Source organism: Schistocerca gregaria, chromosome 4, assembly GCF_023897955.1.
Source record: "Schistocerca gregaria isolate iqSchGreg1 chromosome 4, iqSchGreg1.2, whole genome shotgun sequence".
NCBI classification, from domain to species: domain Eukaryota; kingdom Metazoa; phylum Arthropoda; class Insecta; order Orthoptera; family Acrididae; genus Schistocerca; species Schistocerca gregaria.
In genome coordinates, this window is record NC_064923.1 from 720,180,603 (window position 1) to 720,195,849 (window position 15,247).

The window sequence follows — 15,247 nt, forward strand, 5'->3', positions numbered from 1 at the left end:
GTAATAAAAAAGTCGGACAACAAATATTGCGTAACAATATTAACTTGTGCACAAATTATTTGTTGTTTGAGTGGTGTTCGAGACATGCTTATCATAAGAAATATGAAATAGAACGTAAACACAACCTTCACGACAGGTAGTAAAAAGTAATTCCAAAACTAAACGCACCTCACATAGACACATCCAAGTCAGCATCATCTTAGCATCTGTCAGACGTAATTTTCGTCAGGAGGAAAATTGGAATCATGTACATTGACGTGAAAAATGGAAAGAAAACATTGTTACGATACTCAAACTTGAATAATTTATCTGTGTAAAAAGAATGTAATGTCAAAATCACATGATAGAACTAACAGTTCATGGCAACTTCAGTAGAAGACCAATTATAAAAATGTTTAACATCATGTCAGCGATGTTAAGTTGCTTTGAAAGGATTACTTCAGTTAAAAACATGAATACGTTACAATTTTTTTGGTGCAGTCTTCCAAATGAGGTGTTACAATAATGTTTTATTTTGGCTTGGTTCCGTCGTAAGCGTACGGCAAATTAAAAAATAAGAAACATAAATAAAAGTAAAAAAAAGCCCTGTCATAGATGTGTGCCGCCTTTACTGACAAGAGTTCCTTAATCTTCAAACTATGAACATTTATTCGTATCGCTTACAGTAACTGTAATACTGGCTAAAGCAATTCATGGTCCAGTTGGTGGCTGACTACTCAAGAGCTTCCGGTGGCTAGAAAAATTTGATTTTCAGTATTTCATATAATTCTTGCCCGACGTTATAAATTTAAAACGCTGTCATAATCTAGTCATTAAGAGGTATATTTTTTATGTTAAAGGTTTAACACGGTAACGTAACTTTTACAGTTAGAAAATGTGTATATATAATCGAGACAGCGCAGCTCATTTGCCCAAATTATCTCGACTATATTCATCCAGCATTTGAGAATGAGGGTACCCCGTGGCTTGGAACACACTTTAAACATAATTGCAAACCCTGTCTAACTTTTTCTAGCTTTCATGCTTAACATTAAATATTTAACACATGGACTCATTTGGAAGGTAATGAGACGTTTGAAATTGTTTTATACATGAGAGTTAGATTCCTTAAAGAATCGGGGTTTGTTGGAAACCGCAGATAACGCTTTAGCAATAAAAGTGAAGCTTTTCTTGCGAGAAAATTTTCAAATCTGCAGCAGACCTAAGGCATAAAAGAAATGAAAATCTTAGTTGTGGAATAGACTACTTTTTCCGTTTGTATGAAATCTGAGCAGTGATTCTGTCACTACAGCAGCCTAACTCTGAAAAAAAAAAGAGGAACAGGCACATTTAACAAATATATTCCTAACGTTCTATCAGCGTGGGGGCGATATGCAGTATAGTGTGGACTCTGAAGAAACTTTCAAACACCAAGATCGCTAGTAATGCATTTATTAAACTTAATAATCGTCTTCGGCAAGTCTGTGTTGCCATCTCGGGGGTCTTATGCTTTATGACATTTCATCATCGTTTTCACAAGTTGTAGTACTGATGAAAAGGATAATATAATATCATAAAGCATAAGATCCGGAGACGACAACGTAGCCTTTCCGAAACCGGTTATCTAAGTATAATAAGGCTCTACGAGCGAGCTTGGAGTTTGAAAGGTTCTTCAGAGCCCACAATCAACAGCGTTTATTTAAAAAACTGAAAGTTTATTGCCGGAACATCGCCCAGGTATTGACCCCGTCGGGAATGGATGCCACTATCGTCTCCCTCCGTGTGGCTACCTGAGAACAACAAGTGTGTGTGACTGGATCTGGATCCCGTAGTAGGCCTCTTGCGCTCTGATCAGCAGAACTTTATAAGTGCGAAGTCACACCGGGCCAGGGCAGAGCTGCAGTCCACCAATACAACCGTCTATTCCGTCAACAGCACTGCCCGTGTAATCTGGGCCCGAAATACAGTGGCTAAATCCCTTTTTATGAAAACACAATGCATTTCGTGGCCTGTATGTTAATCTTGCTTGGTACTCACAATCAAAACAGCCTCTTTGACCGGACACTGACTCCTATCACAGGTATGGAAATAGTCATAAATTACTACATTATTTTACATGAATTTTAAAATACCTTGAGATTATACCTACATACATCCGTTTTCGTGCTTTTTTATTCGCACGATATATAAGTTAACACTTATTTTTCCTTAGCTGAGCAATATGATTAACAGAAAACATCCAAAAGTTACTCGAAACAGTGAGTTGTTACAAAGATTTTCCAGCAGTGCCGAGTCCATAGAACATTTATTTCTGTGGGTTTACATAAAAGGAGATTGCAACCTTGGCTTTTTGGTCCAGTTTTTTGCTGTTTCAAAATATTTTGTAAAAGGGTTAAAATTTGTGACTAATAAAACCATTTCTTCCGTAACTCTATCAAGAGACGCTTTTAGGAAGTGTGGTTCTTCAAAGACAAGCAGGGGTAATGTGGAATTGAAAGTTCACTTACATTTCATTAAAACATCACGACAATATTAATGAAGAAAACATTTCAATACCCAAAATTGTTTTAGCTTTTTTAGAACATATTTTGTAACAACAGAAAACTTGACAAAAAGTATTAATGAGATTGCGACATCCTAACATTTTGTCAGAAAAATAGGACCCCTGGCATCGACAGTATCATAAAATCTTTGCTACACATTGCTCTAGTGTAGGTATATCTTTGATACGAAGTCGCGAACATCCACTGTATGAATACCTTCAACTATAGTTAAATGACATTTTAAATTCGTAAGAAAAATGTATTAATTAAGAATATTTTCGTAACATACAGAATCTTTCAAAGTAAGTGTGCATGGTTCAAATGGTTCAAATGGCTCTGAGCACTATGGGACTTGACTTCTGAGGTCATCAGTCCCATAGAACTTAGAACTACTTAAACCTAACTAAGCTAAGGACATCACACACATCCATGCCCGAGGCAGGATTCGAACCTGCGACCGTAGCGTTCGCGAGGTTCCAGAATGTAGCGCCTGGAACCACTCGGCCACTCCGGCCGGCAATTGTGCATGTTTTGTGTTACTAACTCATATTTTGAAACATAATTGCACATGTAAATAAACAGGTTAGTGAGAGACATGGGAGTCAATAGAACTACTGCAGTTCTTCTTTTAGACAAAATTAACAGAGAAATATTTGATAGATAATTACATACGAACCCCTCATTATGAATGTTCGTAGACATAGCAAAATTTTCTGATGAGTCCAGATATCGAGCCTTGATACGATCCATAGATAATAGGCCTAACGCTGTTCTCGTTGTATCGAATGTAATATAACAGATTTTTTCCATGCAATCTACAGAAAGCACAAATGCTATTTTTTTAATATTATTAGATACGAAACTGGAAACTATTATCACATTTGTTCTATAAGAAGTCAGTTATTGTTAATTTACATACGAGTTTTGTTGAAAAATTGGTTTATTTTCTATGAAAAACAATATTCAAATTTTCATTACTTTTTAACTAAGGAAAAGTAATGCAACTGGTTATTTACATTTAGTCTGTATTAATAAAGCTATCACATAAAATGTACTTAGACATCAATAAATACTTAATATAGATATGGAAGGAAATATCAGGGAATAATTGTGGAGAGAGACTGACCACATTGAGCAGATTCGTGTGGGTGCAGGTTTCAGTAGTTTTGCAGACATTATGTACATTGCAGAGGATAGACTGACGTGAAGAGCTGCATCAAGCATCTTCGAACTGAAGACTAATACTACAACAACATTTTACATTACGTGTCAGAAACAAATAACTTACGTACAATATTCAGTAAAACCACACAAAAAAATACTATCGGACATATTGTCGATAGTGTAAAATCTATGTTTCATTATCGACATTTTCTCTGCAAAATATCAGTATTTCCGATATATCGATGTATAGATACTACACTCCTGGAAATGGAAAAAAGAACACATTGACACCGGTGTGTCAGACCCACCATACTTGCTCCGGACACTGCGTGAGGGCTGTACAAGCAATGATCACACGCACGGCACAGCCGACACACCAGGAACCGCGGTGTTGGCCGTCGAATGGCGCTAGCTGCGCAGCATTTGTGCACCGCCGCCGTCAGTGTCAGCCAGTTTGCCGTGGCATACGGAGCTCCATCGCAGTCTTTAACACTGGTAGAATGCCGCGACAGCGTGGACGTGAACCGTATGTGTAGTTGACGGACTTTGAGCGAGGGCGTATAGTGGGCATGCGGGAGGCCGGGTGGACGTACCGCCGAATTGCTCAACACGTGGGGCGTGAGGTCTCCACAGTACATCGATGTTGTCGCCAGTGGTCGGCGGAAGGTGCACGTGCCCGTCGACCTGGGACCGGACCGCAGCGACGCACGGATGCACGCCAAGACCGTAGGATCCTACGCAGTGCCGTAGGGGACCGCACCGCCACTTCCCAGCAAATTAGGGACACTGCTGCTCCTGGGGTATCGGCGAGGACCATTCGCAACCATCTCCATGAAGCTGGGCTACGATCCCGCACACCGTTAGGCCGTCTTCCGCTCACGCCCCAACATCGTGCAGCCCGCCTCCAGTGGTGTCCCGACAGGCGTGAATGGAGGGACGAATGGAGACGTGTCGTCTTCAGCGATGAGAGTCGCTTCTGCTTTGGTGCCAATGATGGTCGTATGCGTGTTTGGCGCCGTGCAGGTGAGCGCCACAATCAGGACTGCATACGACCGAGGCACACAGGGCCAACACCCGGCATCATAGTGTGGGGAGCGATCTCCTACACTGGCCGTACACCTCTGGTGGTCGTCGAGGAGACACTGAATAGTGCACGGTACATCCAAACCGTCATCGAACCCATCGTTCTACCATTCCTAGACCGGCAAGGGAACTTGCTGTTCCAACAGGACAATGCACGTCCGCAAGTATCCCATGCCACCGAACGTGCTCTAGAATCTGTAAGTCAACTACCCTGGCCAGCAAGATCTCCGGATCTGTCCCCCATTGAGCATGTTTGGGACTGGATGAAGCGTCGTCTCACGCGGTCTGCACGTCCAGCACGAACGCTGGTCCAACTGAGGCGCCAGGTGGAAACGGCATGGCAAGCCGTTCCACAGGACTACATCCAGCATCTCTACGATCGTCTCCATGGGAGAATAGCAGCCTGCATTGCTGCGAAAGGTGGATATACACTGTACTAGTGCCGACATTATGCGTGCTCTGTTGTCTGTGTCTATGTGCCTGTGGTTCTGTCAGTGTGATCATGTGATGTATCTGACCCCAGGAATGTGTCAATAAAGTTTCCCCTTCCTGGGACAATGAATTCACGGTGTTCTTATTTCAATTTCCAGGAGTGTATCTCTAATTATAAAGGACCATTAAATCACATTAAAAGTGTATGGCTCAATGCTTAAGAGAACCTTGAAGATCAGGTAACCAAATTAACGTACGGATATATCACTTTTTCAGTCACTTTTACGCCCACGTCTTGTAAAGTGCATTTTGTCCTTCGCCATTCATTAAGGTTTCCTCTCTTTTCTTTGACGAACTGATTTTGAGGTAAATGACTGTTTAAACACTACTGCGCCCTTTGTTATTACTTAAGCTTCACACTATTAGCAGGGACGGTATGCAGGGACATAACAACTATCGGAAATCGTCCCGAAATTACGAAATTACGCAGACTATTCAGAAAGCAAGTTCCGAAAGATCACGAAATGGAAACCACAGTGAAAATCCTATGACGCTTTGCATAGATGTGTTGGACAGTGTCTCTAGTATACCCATCGATTGCGTCACATCGCTCTTTCAGTTCCGAGTGCACAGTCTGCACATAAAGATGCCTAGAAAATAGTGTCTTCCACTAAGTATGAGTGCCCGTGAGAGATTTCGCCCGATTTCATGCAGCCCACACAATGTAACTGTCATATATTTCGTCCCCGCGACAATTCTCGACTGCACACTGCAGGGGCAATGAGCATGATCCTGCAGTATTTTCGATAGGCAGTGTTCCCGCAACTTTCGTCTCTGCTCACAAGAATCACTGATTATGAAGAGAAAATCTTGTCCCAGACAACGAGCTGCAGATGTGCGTAGGGAATTGGCAGAAAGTACAGGTGGCTCCCTTCTATGACGAGGGTGTTGGAAAGCTGGTATAATGCTACAATAAATGTCTCAATCGGAGCGGCTACTATGTAGAGAAGTAGCTAGAAGGTGTAGCTAATTGTTGAAAATAAAACATTTTTAATTTCCCCTGTCGTTTCCATTTGGTGACCATACTTCAGAACAATCCTCGTAGCCTGTGAATTTTCAGAGGTGAATTATCACCCCCACCACCCAGTTATCAGGTCTGATTATTCATGCTTGTTTTGATGTATTAAAATTACATGACTAATTTCACTTGTAGGGAAACATGACATGAATAACTTATATTTTTCTGCAGCACCAGATACTAATCCTTACACATGCCACATTGAAGAAGTCAAACAGAAGCATTCGCTGCCAACACCGAAACGCTATCTGTCAAAATGCCAGCACCCCCCCCCCCCCCCTGCAAATGTGAGGACTAGAATTCGTAGAATGTCTTATAAAGTCAAATTCGTGACATACGAGTACCTTCACGTAATGGATTTGAGACATGTCATTAAATTCTTAGTTTGGCACATGAAGACATGTTGTAACTTTGTTGCATTAATTTGTTATGAAGGCGGTGCTGATAGAAAATAAAAGCGGGTTAAAAGCTGTGAGCTATGTGGGGAAGTTAACATTGCATTACTGAGCAACTGTTTCACCAGGTATCCAGTCTAGCTTACCAAATTCCCAACCAGACTAACATTAATTATAATCTTTTAATAGTCATATGACAACCAGTGATATATATATATATATATATATATATATATATATATATATATATATGTGTGTGTGTGTGTGTGTGTGTGTGTATATATAAGATAATTTAAATAAAAAGAAATAAATCAGTTTATATTTGGAAATTTATTTTAACATTGATTATTGAAATTTCAGCATATTAAACTTGATTCATAACTAAACTGGTGCCTTATTTAGGATTGTGAAAATGTGAGTTAGTAATCTTACGGAACACATCAAATATGGAGCCAAGATTGGGAGACTGCACACAACACTGCATTCATAAAATAACACACGAAGAACGTTGAAACATATGCAAGAGGAAATTAACCAGAACCAACCGATTCAACTTTCATCCAAAGAAGTTAAGTTCGTAGCGCAATCCTCTCCGTCGTGTAATTACCACACACTGGTATACTAAATTCATACTAACTCTCTGTGAAATCTTCCCGAAAAGAATAGCTGAGGGCTACTTTGATGATTACACCACATGCTTCACGTGGTCAACTTGGTTTACACAAAGAGTGTAACTCCATAATAATTTTGATAATTAAAATAAATTAGATCAAAAAGCAATTTACAAAAGAAAAACCTGGAACTGGTTACTATCGTCTTACTATTAACCTGATGGGTCAAACAATTGTATAAGCACGTGGTACTGGTCTCACAAAGTACACCCCACATGGATTGAACATAAAGAAAAGTTGCTATATTGAAAAATATTGTTAAGGCGAGACGTTATAATCTCACGCACATTCGAATTTAAGATTGATGATCTTAGTTAGAGTTACTGAATAACACGTGGTTCCACTTTACTCACAAAGTAGTGACAAAGCAACTACTGGAAGATATTCTGAAGTTCACACTCGAAATGCACTGCGTTGCAAGTTAAAATAACATAAGATATTTTAGAGCTAAACCTGAAATAAAGGTGATTAAATTTACAGTTAGGCTGAACTTAAGAAATCCATTGTCCTGCGGACTTAGCAGACACGCACTTAGCCGGAGATCTTACCACTTAAGACGCTCGCCGCGGACAGAATGCCGTGGGTCCCTCCTGAGGGATGCCTCACAAATACAAACGGAAGTGACCAGAGACCCATCTTCTTATACCAATATGACAAGGGACGGACAGGACCATACTAAGAATAGAAACCTCTTTGCTTCTAGAAAGCGAAACTGCCTATTCCGACGTTGGTCCTACTGTTCTCTAGCAGACAGGCTTGTCTGCTACCATCAAGCATGCAACTAGAAATACATTTTCTCATTCATTCTCTCACACAGAAGGGAAGGGGGATGACAGTATCTTATCATATACAGTAGATAAAAGAAAGCGGATGTAGGTTCCGTATGAGACTGTGTGACATGAATTACATATAAACTGTGTTTTAAAGTGTAGTAGTGTGACAGATCGTTCTTGTTTATGTGTAAAAGTAACACATTTCACTGCTCAGTCTCCTCCCAGATAGTTAGAAACACCACAGTAAATTTAGAAGAGGAATTTATGCCGTAAATGACAACAGATTTAAGAAATTAACATGAAAAGAATCCAACAGAGACCTTTCAATGTCTATATTATGGCTTCGCCTCTGTCCCATTCGACTCATCCCTCCAGGATCCAAAAATCCGCCAGGATTCGTAGAAGCGGTGCCATTTCAGGCAATGCAGCAAGAAACCTAGATTTCTGCCATCTTCGTACAGTATTTGATAAAGTAAACTTTGCAGAGGGCGTGTAGCAGTACCTCCTCCCATCGTCAAGTTCCGTGATTTCTAAAACGTCTGTGTATTTGCAGCAGTGCAGAAATTCTCGCCGTCGGAATTCCATTCTCTGACCAGCAAGCGGAGTTGGTGTGGCAGCGACCGTCCGCCACTGCTGACATTTGAAGGGCTTTTCCTATCGACCCGGCGACGCCTGCTTGCTTGCATAGATTTTTGCATAGGAACGGCCAGAGACAACGCCGACAGAGCGAAGTCGATACCGACGTCCCTCACACACGCTTAGCGCTGCGCAGTTTCTTCAGCGCCCATAACAAAACACAGGCTGCTCGCCTGTGGCCTTAACAGATCTTGTGTTCCTTCAAGAAATACTGTTGTACTGAAACCCATGCGGAAGCACGCTTATTCGTTTTCACGTTGTAAACGGAGAGTAGGGGTAACGTGCGGTGAACTGCTAAATTTTACCTGATTAAAGCTCTAGATATAGAAAAACCGTTTCGTTCGATGCTAACAACTTAATGAGAGAATTACCTTACATTGTCAGTTATGAAGGCGATTTATAATTATTAGTGTTGTATACTCTTTGTGGGAACACTTTATTAGACAAGACCGCAAATATTCGTACATTGCTAGTCAGTTTCAACAATTTAAACTGCCATCTTTAAATCTGAAAAATATTTAATGTTCAACTGGGACATACTCGTACATATAAGGAGCAGACTGCATAGCAATAGGGTTACATACCACTTAGCACAAAGTAGTACGTCTACATCGATCTTCGAAGTTAGACCTTTGTCATATTTGTCTTTTACGCATGAAAAAATGGTTCAAATGGCTGTGAGCACTACGGGACTCAACTGCTGAGGTCATACGTCCCCTAGAACTTAGAACTACTTAAACCTAACTAACCTAAGGACAACACACACATCCATGCCCGAGGCAGGATTCGAACCTGCAACCGTAGCGGCCGCGTGGTTCCAGACTGCAGCGCCAGAACTGCTCCACCAGCGGCCGGCCTTTTACGCAGGATTAACTAAAAGTGAGTACAGGGAAAGGAATCCACAATCAAAAAATAAACATATGAACAAGGTGTATTCGCTATAAACTACCTCACAGTAAAGGCATTATTATGTCACACCCCAAATCATTTCGTAATGCAATAGGTACAACAAAATGGTACAATACACGAATAGAAAAATACATTTCACCTAATACAGTGTCAGAGGAAGTATCCTTGCTGACATATAGAGGTACAGCCTATTAACAGTCTTCTATGGGCTTGAGGATATCACCAGGTGACAGTTAGTTCAGACTCAAGACGAAACATTTACAAATAAACACACGTAGAAGAGTTCCTATGTCACATAATATAAATCGTATAAAAAAGCGATGTACAGCTAGTAATGGTAAAGGGTGTTACAAAACTATACCGACAAACTTATAGGGGTTGTAGAGAGTGTCGTGAGGAGCAAACTGAGGATAGGAACCCGCGCCCAGAAAAGTCATCCAGGGACGCTACTGAGTGTCGAACTCAAGGGTGCCGGCGCCTGCTCACAGGCCATCCCTTCAGCAGCGAATGTGGCTTGGTACGGCGCTGACGAACCGTAGGCGGAACGGCTCGCACTGTTGTTTGTTATTCAGTGATGGCGACTGAATGACTCGATCGCCAGTGGAGAAGATGTGTAAGGTGTCAGGCAAATCCAACACCTTCCATGAAAACCCTGACATGATAAGCAAATCCAGTAGTATGTCACATAGCTCCGAATAAATCGTGACATTAAATTAACCAAAGTAATACGAGTAACGAGTGAGCAAATGGAATACAACAGACTAACACAAGAATGCCTAAATGCATGTCGTACCTTCTCACCGTGAGACCGACGCAGTTCCGAGGGGAGAAACGAGAACAGAAGCCGAGAGCAGAACCGTGTTAAGCTAGAAGGCCCTACGATAAGGGACGGACTGGACACCCACGTCGCCAGCTAACCACTAGCGCCACACAACCCGCACGTTTTAGCGTGAGACTGTTTCGCGTCTCTGTTACGTAAAGGACCACCCCCCAGCCCATGTTAAAAGCTAGAGCCCTCCAGAAAAACAGTATATATCTTACGATAACACAAAAAGGGCCACTACCACCCGCAAGTTTTAGCGTGAGACTTTTTCGCGTGTCTGTTACATTAGGAGCACCCCCCAGCCCATGTTAAAAGATAGAGCCCTCCAGAAGAACAGTATAGATCTCACGATAGCGCTAAAAGGACCGCACCAGCTGTAGGTTTTAGCGTGAGACTTTTTCGCGTCTCTGTTACGTTGCAAACTTTAAAAACATTGCCCCACCACGAAAAGTATAACGTTTCTCATTGGATAGAATGAATTTTTGTAGGCAGAGCTTAAGGTTAACATTGAGACCCTGTTTGGTCAGATGAAAACACAGACAGATAGTTTTTTTTAAACCAACTTCGGTAAATTGTAGTAAGGGGTGGTTAGGAAGGTGAAGAGTTGCTTCCGAGATGGCGAGGTGAGCGGAGCTGTGCTACCCGCCGCTGCCCTGACGCTGCCTAAACGCTGACAAGGTAATGAACACACGCGATGCCGCATTTTTGAGCGCATAAGGCTTCACTCAGAACTGCAGAAGTCTCATCTGTTACACTCCCTTTTTGCGTAATACTAGTGTCGATCGTCAATTAAAGCTCATGGTGTTCACATTTGCCACTTGAAGTAAAAATCTGAAACGCGATGATTTCTCTGTTATATAATTATTGAGAAGCCACATCAGCCACTGTAATTTACGACAAGTTAGATAAGTAATTAAAGATAATTGAGGGTCACTGTAGACCATTTTGATAGTTATCTCTCTTGTGAAACTTAATTTGAACCTAGATTATAGATGGGATATGGCATAGGTCATCCTTCGATCCATTGTAGAACTTGGAAACCCATTTAGGGAATATTCGTTCACATTTTTGTTGAACGCAGTTGGTTTTTACCATCCTGTATTAAAACATTTCCTTTTATCAATAGTGCAATTTATAAACGATGTTTTGTGAGTAGAATAAAATTTCCAATGGCAAACTTAACTGCTTTCTCGACGTTATTTTACCAGCTAACTAAAAATAGGAAAGCCTTGAACCCCTTCCACTAAATTTTGTTAGTATTAAGATTCTTTTACAGGGAGTGCAGTGGAGCTGACGCTGAGATCATTTAGTATTTGGTTATTTCATCGCTAGTCTCACTGAACTCTTCTGAATTCTACATGTCATGTGTGGTCTGGCGTCTCCTTACCAGCAACAGGTCCCAGGTTCAAACTAGTCAATTCCCTAAAAAACACGCTCAGAGCGTCATTGCGCAAAAGTGGTAGGGAGACACGATATAGAACAAACAGACACCACCATGAATGTTTAGAAAATGGCGACCCTGCCAGGATGGTAAAATACCATGATTGAAGGTCGACCACATGCCTAACTAGGTCAGAAAAATACCTGCTGAAAAATTTTCGTAGTAAAAATTTTTTTCTTAAAGTTATACATAGTCGTAAACAGTAGCTGCAGCGATAGATAGTAAAAGTATTCAACAAATAGTGAGTCATTGTAGCAGAGGCAATAGCATAATTAAGTTATGAATTTTAATATTATTAGAATTAGGTTTTGTCTCCAATGCAAGAGCACAGGTATCGGATACATCGTTGACAAGTTGGTTCTGACCCAACAAGTAAGTGAATGGATAGTCAGTCTTGGTAGTGTCAAGTCGTGTGAACAAAATGTTTATGAAACGCGTGAGATCGTATGAGCGCATGTTGACTCGAAGTAGGACACGTGAATTGCTTTTAAAACCGAAAATAAGGGATTCGGAAAGATTAGCAATGGCAGATCGAGACCTTGACCGAACTGAGGTAGAGACCCAGCATGAAATTGGACAGAGAATAGAGGACAGTACAACAGACGATGCAGTATCGCGAGAAATAGGACATATAACGCACCATAACGAAGATACTGTACGCCAAGGCACAGAAAACCTAGGTCAACATACGACAGAGGAGCAGGAAAGTAGAGAGACAGTCGATGAGGATACTAACTTGCGTCTTGAATACGTAGAACCCATAGTACAAGTAATCAGAGCTCCCTCACCACAGAGTACAAGGAATGCGAGCAGAAACGTGTCACAGCACAGTTCAATGCAATCGGTTGCGAACCAACACTTGGGCGAAAACACAGAGCGTAGGACGTCGTAAGAAAACTAAATAGGACCCACCAATCTGTCAGAATTATTACAACAAATTACGGAAATCATGACAAGGCAAAATAAAGACATAGCGAACCAAATTCAAATTCAGAATGCAGAAACCACTAGACAAATGCGTGAGATTAAAGAACAAAACAAAAAAATTCAGTTACACCTAAGTCATATTGAAGACGAGGCAAAAGAATCTCGAGAAGTGATAGGATACTTAATAACAGGTTACAATCAGTTGAGAACAGACATTGACAAAGTACAAGCGGACGTACAAACATTGCGTAATGACACTGAGGACGAGATCAAAACATTACGTAACAACACCCAGGGAGAAGTCAAGAAACTAGAGAAACAGATAAACGAAATTACTAGACAAGCAGCAGGTACAGTGCGTGAAACTGTTGAAAACAGTGTGTTACACAAACGTATCACAAAAGCAGCGCTGAAAAGATATAATAACCGCATAGTCAAAATAGAAACGCAAACGAAGCGACAATTTCAGAAATTGCGAACAGAGTTGTTGCAAACCATTGAAGAGCGTAGTGAACAGGATCGAACAAGCACAGAGTCTGCAACCACATCCGTATTTGTAACAGCACCGGAAAAACAATCAATTAACGAAGATATTACGCATTTGCGATTCCAATCACAGGTGGAAAGTAACATACGTGAAATCAGACAGCCTGCACAGCAACAAACACGTTTCGAAATTCTTGATGAACAAACGTCATCACAAACACATGCGGAACCACAAATGTATGTTTCAAGACAGTTTGGATTTTGCAATGAAGTGGCAGGGTTAGCCAGACAAGATACCCAACCCATACGTGACAATGGAAAGCCAGGTCGCGAAGAGTACAGTGCAATGCATTCAGCTACACGTTCACAACTGTTGGAAGAAAATTATTGCGTACCACTCCAACGATACTACGCTAGGGTAGGCGAAAGTTACAGTGGACAATATCCAATGGATCTACCACAACAGGGAAGAACGACGGGAGAAATGATCAGAAACAAAAATGGCGAAGAATCGCGAATTTCACATGGAACTATGACGAAGTACGACAACGATCATTTCCTCACAGTCAGAAAATTTCAACACTTTCGAGAAGGAAACTCATTACACCCACGAACTTTTATTGATCAATTCCGAGTAGGATTACCAGAACATTGGACGCTAGCACACAAATTAGACTTTATATGTGCACGCATGTCAGGAACAGTCGCAGAAACCATGCAGAATGTTGCAGCGACATGCCGATCGTACGAAGATTTCAGAGAGAAGTTTCTCTCACGATATTGGTCCAGCGAAGCACAGAACAGAGTGAAGTACGAATTATTACAGAACCCATATTTTGAAAATTCAGGAGACAAGAGTCCCGTGAAATTTTTCGAAGTAATGGCAAACAAAAATCAATGCTTAGACGTACCATACAGTGACGGAGAGTTGATTAAATTATGCGCGATGAAGCTACCATTGAAATACCAGCAATCATTAGTAGGTCGCGGAGGCAATGACGTCGAAGCATTTAAAGGTATTCTAAGGGAACTAGAGTTCATATTTTCGGAAGATGACGCAAGAAAAAGACGAAGCGCACTTGAAAACGAAAGCAAAAAGCAGTGGAATCCACGAGACACAGTACGAAGAAACAATAATTACGAACCACGTGATAACTTCGCACCAAGAAACGACAATAGATTTCAACAAAGAACCGGTTATGGATTTAGAAGAGAATATGGCAATAACTATAATTCACCCAGGAAGGGCAACAACTATTACAGAGGGAATAACGACAACTGGAACGGGTACTGGAGAACCAATAGACCGACAAATTATCAACAAAGAAACCACTATCAACAAGCTGAACAAGGAAAGCGAATACAGGTAGAAGAAGTGGAGGTAAGACCACCATACCCCAATAAACGTTCGAGTTGACAGCTAAGCGCCCATGCCAAAGAGAACGACGCACCGACCCAGGACAATTGCAGCACCTTGAACAGAGAAGTAAAACTCTTATCACGAGAAGAGAATAAGGAAGAAACAAATCCGCACGGACCAGATGAAAACGAAGACAAGAAAATAACAATATCATGTTGGGACGAAATTAATTGGGAGAATACTGACGAGGAAGATGAATTACCAGAGTCATGCACAACGAATGTAGGAGGAAAGGACGAAGTAATGAGTATTGCAGAGCTATTTGAGATGGAAACCAGGGAAAGCGAATTCAATGAGGATAATGCGCAGTCGACAGAATTTGAAAATAAGTTACAAGTGGGCACACAACCCAACGTATATAATGAAGGAAGTTATGAAGCGATAATTAGTGCATTTAGATGCGATTATGTGGAAGTAGCGACGAAGAAGGAGAAGATAGACGAGGATGAGGAAAAAGTAGAGGATGTAGAAGATGGCGTAAATGAAG

General features: G+C 41.2%; 1 protein-coding gene across 1 annotated transcript in view; it reads left to right on the top strand.

Annotated features, from left to right (window-relative positions):
• Positions 1-15,247, top strand: part of LOC126267883 (PH domain leucine-rich repeat-containing protein phosphatase 1-like) — a 174,466-nt gene that overhangs the window by 119,351 nt on the left and 39,868 nt on the right. The window lies entirely within an intron of this gene.